This window comes from Chelonia mydas, chromosome 9 (assembly GCF_015237465.2).
Source record: "Chelonia mydas isolate rCheMyd1 chromosome 9, rCheMyd1.pri.v2, whole genome shotgun sequence".
Taxonomy (NCBI): Eukaryota; Metazoa; Chordata; order Testudines; family Cheloniidae; genus Chelonia; species Chelonia mydas.
Genome location: NC_057855.1, coordinates 22,824,499 through 22,832,086, shown reverse-complemented (window position 1 = coordinate 22,832,086; position 7,588 = coordinate 22,824,499). Strand labels below are relative to the sequence as shown.

Sequence of the window (7,588 nt, the reverse complement as noted above, 5' to 3'; positions counted from 1 at the left end):
GGAGGTAAGAGAGCAGCTCATGGAAGCCAGCCCTGGTGCTCTGTAGAGTTCCCACAGCCTTTCCTCTTCTATTCTCACTCTCTGGCTAGTCTCTTTCTCCCTCACAATTGTCTCATATCTTTTGATGAGCTACAGACACCTTGGTAGGTTAAAGAGACAAGTGGGTGAGGTAATATCTTTTATTGCACCAACTTCTCCAAGAAGAGATATCGCCTCACCCACCTTGTCTCTCTGATATCCTGTGACTGACCGGGCTACAACTACCCTGCATACAATTTTGTTAGGTTAACGTTTTCATTCCTTCCGACCAAAGTGTCTTACACACAGTGTTTGAGATCACCAGGAGTCTGGCTGAGTGTAAATCTAGACCTGTCAAAGCTTATGATGAGTATGAATGAGGAATCTGCACAGTCCTGGATTTAAACAGAGGAGGAATTACAAATGCCAAGGGGAATGCAAATCCACGGCACACTTCCCTGAGTCTGGGAGCAGTCTTGTTCCCAAGGAAATAGGAGTTGCCACAGATCATTAGTCAAACAACACAGGAAACATGGAACACTAAAAGCCGTGTAGGCTCAGTTGTGGCAACACACAGCTGTACGGCACCAGATAAAACCAGACAAAAATGAACCACAGTGTAATAGCAGAGGCATTGGACAATCATGGACTATGGTTTATAAATAAGGAATTCAAAAGTCTTGTGTGACAATGGGGAGAAAAGTAAAACCCATGTTTATGAACACTTTTTTGGTCTGATTTCCCGAGGGGCAGAGCATCTACTGGCGTTCAAAGTTCTGAGCATTTAGCTCCACTGAAAATCAGGTCAATACCCTGGCACCAGCAGGCTTCCAATGTTGGTTACTAGAGAAGGCGAGGGTTTGGAGGGAAGATTCCCTCTCTTAAAGTTACTATTACTATTTGTACAGCTGTAGTGCATAGGAGCCCCAATCAGGGATGAGACCCTCATTGTGCCAGGCACTGTACAGACATCTAACAGAAAGATGGGCCTTGTCCAGCTCTGAAGAAATTATAATCAGAGTATAAAATAGGAGACAACAGGTGGCTTTAACAAACCGGTGGCGAGAGCACAGGGCCGGCTCTAGGTTTTTTGCCGCCCCAAGCAAAAAATGTGCTGCCCCCCCCAAGCTCCAAGAATGCAACTGCCCAAGCAAAAAAAAAAAGGGGGGGTGGGGGTGGCCGGAATGCCGCCCCTGGAATTGTGCCGCCCCAGGTACGTGCTTGCTTTGCTGGTGCCTAGAGCTGGTCCTGGGAGAGCACCAGGTAAGGAGACAAGTCTAGTCAGCATGAGAAGTGGCAGTCATTAACACCCAATGCCTAACCCTTGTTGAGTTTTTTGTAAGCATCACAGCAAAGTCTTTAGGAGGTATTAGCAAGAGAACAATGAGGTGGTTTTGCAGCTGTTTATGGGTAGGTCCTCCTGTGCATAAGAGGCTGCTTGGAAGAAATACCGTAGAATATAGAAATCCTTCAATACGAGAATGTGACTCAAAAGTGCAAATGCTGTTGGAGTGGTGATCAATTGCCTTGCTCAAAACTAAAGTTAATGTCAAAGACCACAGTAGATATAAATAATCACAAGATAGCAAATAGACCAAAAAAACCAACATCAGGTGAGCGTTAGATCTGCATCTTCCAAAGCTAAATAAAAATGGCTCTGATTTTGTGGAAAGTCACTTAGACGGCTTGGGGCAAGTATGTCCCACTCACACACAACTGAAGCACGCAAACATGAAATACTCGTATACAGCAGAGGACTTTTCAGCATTTTATTTTTATTTTGCAAAGGTAAATCTATATATTCTTTGTAGCCTTCCTAATCCCATTTCCTGCATCTCTTCTTAAACCTCCTCTTCTCACCGCTGTGTCCCCCCACAAGTACATCTCGTGCAAACATTTTGTTGCAAACTCGAAAATTTTTCAAGAAAATAGCACTTCCCCCCCAAACCAAACTGGCATGTTCCTGGGGGAAAATTTTATAAGCAAAGATGGCTTTTACAATCCAAACCTGCAAAAATGTGCACTTTTGGGATTTTTTGGTGCAAGAACAGTCATTTTCTCAAAATCATGCTAAAGTGAGATATGTGTATGTGAAATGGAAAGGAGTACTTGTGGCACCTTAGAGACTAACAAATTTATTTGAGCTTATGCAAATTTTTTTTTTATTTTTATTTTTGCGAATACAGACTAACACGGCTGCTTCTCTGAAACCTGTGTATGTGAAATGATACTGTGCAAAATGGAAGTATTTTCCATGTGGAATTCAGACAAATAAAACCCACTGATATTGCATTGTTCCATCCCTTTCTCACTCTGCCTTCCCTTCAGTGTGTCCCCTCTTCCAGTTGCAGCCCTTCCTCTGAAAATCCTGGTCTACTCCACATCCAAACAATGAGCTATTCTGCTCTCTTCTCACTTTGCCTCCCCTTCCTAGCTTTTCCACCTTTACCCATTCTGACACCCCCTCAAAGGCCCATCTGTCCCTGGGAATTTCCCCACCCTAGCCAGAACTTGTGCATTTATCAGGAAAAGTTAATTTGACACCAATTATTAACTCTGCTGTGAGACTTCAATAAATTCATCAGTCAGTGGTAAAGGATAATTATGTGGCTTGTATGTATTTCCAGTTATCATGATATTACTGTTCTTTTTAATTATGTGCAGAATCCTTTTAAGAGAGTAATGAGGAAGGGCAACTTGCTTCGCCTACCCAATAGTAACCCAGTTATCCCACCTGAGCAGGTATGATACATTTAAGCCTTTTCCAACAGATGAGGGGACAGTCACCACAAGTGGGTGAATTGTAGCTTATGAAAATGCCTGTTTTAAGTGAAGACACTCCACCATTTTATTTCTATTACTTTTGGTAAAGCAAAGCTTCATTCTAGAAGCTATAGATTACAGCAGTATTTTGCCTTTAGGCTTCAAAGTTACCATGTTCCATTAAGAATATCTTTGAATTTTATGCATGTTTGTTTATTAACTCATGCAGTGGACTAAGTCCCTTGCATCTGTTACAAGGGTCAAACCTCTCAGCTAACCCTGGAGTTACCTAAATAAACTGGATGGAAAGTTTATACTTCTGGAGGTGTCAGTAGAGACTGGATATTTGACTAAAGTCCCTCTGTTTCACAACCTAATCACTTATTTAAATTTGTGTCCAAATTGGCATCATAATTTTTCAGGGAACAATGGAGTCTTCCATGTATGTTTTTATTCTAAAATGCTCCCTTTTAAATGTTTTTGATGTTTGGCTCACATTCCCTTTGATTTCCTCTAGCTAAACAGCCCCACTCCCACAAACTCCAACCTTCTCTCTCACATGCATACTCTGATAACATCTTGATATAGGCCACTTTAAAAATTAAATACAAAATGTGATTCCCCTTATCTGGCATAAGTGATCTGAGCTATGTCAGGTGTTTCCTGATGCTACCTTCTTGCCTCACCTGCTCCACTCTGCACAGACACCCTTGGAGGCAGGATGGGCTGCAGCAGCTAAGGAGATGGGCTCTGCAAAGCCAAGCAGGTGAAGGAAGTCAAGGCCAATAAGGGCATTAGGGGTTGAGGAAGGTTTTGGACAGGAAGGGAGGTTGAGCAGGGATGGTCTGGTGGGAAGAGGATTTTGTGTAAGGGAGACCCTAAAGTGGTAGGGAATCAGGGCTTTGCAGGGACCCTGGGGTCCCAGTCCAGGATACTGGTGCATCAAGGGTCCCCGTAGTGCAGCTACCTCGTACACCAGAGGCTCTAAATCACCAACACTGGGAAGCCCTACAATCACTGATGCCACTAGGCTCACCTCCACCCAAGCATCCTGTTCGACCCTTGACCACTATACGCTACTGTGCTCTTCCCCAGCCCCTGCTCTCTTTACCATCATCATTGTCAGAGTTAAGGCTACTCACTTGCTCCCAAGTATGGCGGAGAAGGTATGTACATTGTGAGTAGTGGATGGTTATGCGTGAGTATGACAAGGATAGAGAACCTATACTGTGAAGTGGGAAGAAGGAGGACTTGCAGTGCTGATTTCCTAGATTTTTAGAGATTACAAAGGTAACATTTGCACTTGAGCAACCTTGATTCTAAATTAACAAAGTGTTTTGATTTGGGGAATACAAAGCTTGAATGCTGAGCTCATTCACTGGTCTGGGGCTGGGTTAGGGAAGGCCTCTTTCGTACATCGAAGCAAAGGCATTTGCTCCTTCCACAAGACTGAGACAAATATACTCACTTAAAATCTGGTTGCCAATGAGTGGTCCTTGAGAACTGAGGGAGCATTCTGTAGCAGCAGGTTCTGAAGGTACCTATACTCTGCTCATATGGTGGAGATAACAAGGAAATCTGTTTAATGTCTAATGACTGATAGTAGGAAAAAGATTAGTTGTCAAAATAAAAAAAATTCCCTCTACATATTTATACAAGATGATTAGAGGCTGGAATATGCAATTTTGTATCTTTTTAGAGTACGTTTACCTCAGTTCACACAACTTTGACCAAATGTAGAGGTAACATAAATGGTGATGTAAGTTACATGCTAATAAATGGGAGTAAGTGTGTGTTATGTAACAAGGTAGAGAACCTTCCAGGGCACTGAAACAAGGATAATTTATAAGTCAAGGGTGTGTTGAAAAACAGACACAAGGATGGTGTGAGAAAAACTAAGATAAAGGTGAGGGCTCATGGCCTGTTTTGTTTTCACCCTTCTATTGACCACTTTCCTTCTACAACCTGTAAATTCCACACATTTATCCTCTATTTACCATTGTACAACTTACACCACAATTTTGTATCATCTCTGACTCTATCCCCTTAGGGTTTCTTATAATTGAAATGGAAGCAGGAAGTGTTTTGGACTTATTGAACTGTTCGTGTACAAAGCAATCTGAGATTTTCTTTTTCTTACAGCTGTTTCTCATGCATCAAATATTTGTTTAGCAACCAGTTATTTTAAGTTATGTCATATTTGAAGAATATTGGCTATAACCTGTATAAAGCTTTTACAACAGACCACATGGGCTCATAATCACTAATAGATACCTTTGCAATGGAATGGAATGAATTTGGACAAAATTGTGTTTATTTTCTTTTACAACTTTTCCAGTTCAGTTCTGACTTTGGCATTTCACGGTAGTTTACAAAACAAGTTCTTTATGGCCCCATTGCGTGTTTTCAAGTAAATAAAGCGTGGCATTTTGTTTTATCCATCAATAACTATGGTCTGCTTATTTTTATTTTCAACGATTATTCATAGAGGGAGTTTTAAAAAATTTTTATAGTCTACAAAATTTGTTATTGGATAAATCAAGTTCTGAAGAGTTGATCTTTTTAATTATTCAAGGCTGAACTTGCTTAGGGTAAGTTCAGATTTTACTGATGACCTAGTTAGTTAGTCATGCAGTGTTTGTACACAGAGAAGGGGAGAAATTCCTTCCTGACCTCTGTCATGGTCAGATTAGGCCCTTAAGCATGAGATTTGATTGTACACTTGCAATAGCTTTTATAGTTATAAATGTTAGTGTTCAGAAAACTATCCAATTCATTATTAAATCCAACCATGAACACTTCATTTCCCTTTGACAGTTATATAATGACAGTCTGCACCTAATCCAGTTGGTTTTAATGTCCAGTGAGTAGGGCAGAACGGCACTAGCTCAGGCTTCTGAAGGAAGAAAGTGGTGGTGAGTTGGTAGCACTGTAAAATGTATTCTAGTGAACTGAAAATTTGTGTAGCTGAGCATAACACTTGGGTATATATTATGAAGATGCTTTTGAATCTGCTTGGCTTACAAGGAGGCAGAAAAACTTCCAGTATTTTGCATTCAGACCTATTCATTCCACTCACAGGGTGATCTATGCAACAAAACAAAACAAAGCAATGCAATAAGCCAATGCGATGCAATAGAGGTTCCCTTTTTTATTATTCAGAGCTCTATCTGATTTGAGATCCAGCTACTTCTCCTTAAAGGGCTTTGGGAACAAAGAAAACAGATATCTGTTAGAATCCAGCAGTACCAGTGTCTGTACAGGAAAATGCAAGGTCCACCCTTTGTTACCAACCATTTTGGCAGAAAGAACGTGTTTCTGGCATGTGAGACAATACACTACCTTCCTGATTTTGAAGCATAAATATTTTTGAATCTGTTCACAAAATAACACTGTGTAATATGATCTTAAGTGCATTTCCTGCTTCAAGAAATCTGGGAATATATTTGCAAATAGACTTCCAGTAAATGCCCTCTTGGTCTCTGTAAATAATATGTTATGGAATGGTCAAGGTCAGGCAATGAGCAGAAACAGGATTTTGAAATTCTCTTTGTAAGTTCAGAGAGCTCATAATGCTGTGTGGATGATACTTCTGCATTAGCCAAGATACCATGTGTGTATAAATTATATGTAATGTAAACTTGGATGTAAGTTTATGTAAACTGTCAGTATCTTCTATGGCAATAAAAACTTTTTTGGTCTGAAGAAAAAACTCTACAGTACTGTGTCTCAATGATCTTTTGTAGCAGTGAATTTCATAGGTTGAATATATATTGCATAAATAATTATTTAACTTTTTATTGGCTCTAAATTTACTGCCCTTTAACATAATTGTGCTTCCCCTTGTTCTTGTCTTAATGGACAGGCTAAGAGAGATGGCCCAGATTGCCAGTACTGAACCTTCTCAGGTTCTGCTGCGTGTTAGTGGTGAGTGGACCAAAATTAGACACAGTCATTCATATGAAGATATACAATTGATTGATATCTCATTATAATATTTTCTGTATTTTATATCCCTTTTAAAATTATTCCAGCTTTCAGTGAAATTGAAAATGTCATGATTAGGCTTCAGAGAAGTCTTTTAACTGCTGCTGCACATTGGGAAAACTTCTCCATTGAATTATCCATGAGGACTTCTGATCTTTTTTCCTCAGAGGATCCTGCTAGTTCAGAGGCAGTACGTATCGATAAGAAATCTAACTATATTTGTCAGTGTGCATAACTTTTAATCTGCCCTTGTGCTGTCCAATCTACTTTAGTTTTGATGAATAAAAACAGTGGTCCTGAGCCTGCAAACACTGAAGCCCATGAGTAACTGTGTGAACTCAACGAGACTACTAACATGCAAAAAGTTATTCACACAGGATCAGAGTTTTAGTGGAGTCAGCTGATTTAACAAACTCAGTGTTTCCTTTCATCCTCCAAAAAGTTAATAAATATATTAAACAGCGATCACAATATAAGCCCTTTTAGTGTCAGTTCTGGTTATGCTATATGTATGTAATTTGGGGTCAGTTTCCCTGTTTGTTTAATAATGAGACCGTATCCTAGTGGTGGAGTTCAGAATGAAATTGTTTGTCTACCCTTGGATAGCATATTTACTGTTTCAAGATTACTAATTCAGTACATGCACTAATCTGGAGTTTTAAAAGATTCTTTTTTGTGGGGGTATACTTCGTATCAGTGCCACATTTACAGGAAACAAGAGATGCTCGCATCTTACCATGTCTTCTGTCAGTGTGTACACCTGATATTCTACAAGTATTAAGAAACTAATGAGAGTTGTAAAGATGGTGGTTCTTAAGTT

General features: G+C 40.0%; 1 long non-coding RNA gene across 1 annotated transcript; it reads left to right on the top strand.

The window, feature by feature from the left end:
- The first annotated feature begins 1,227 nt into the window (after positions 1 to 1,227).
- On the top strand, positions 1,228 to 7,063 carry LOC122461676. The gene is made up of 3 exons (XR_006283763.1): positions 1,228 to 2,760; positions 6,647 to 6,708; positions 6,816 to 7,063. It is a non-coding gene; the product is annotated as an uncharacterized LOC122461676 (long non-coding RNA).
- The last annotated feature ends 525 nt before the right edge of the window (positions 7,064 to 7,588 follow it).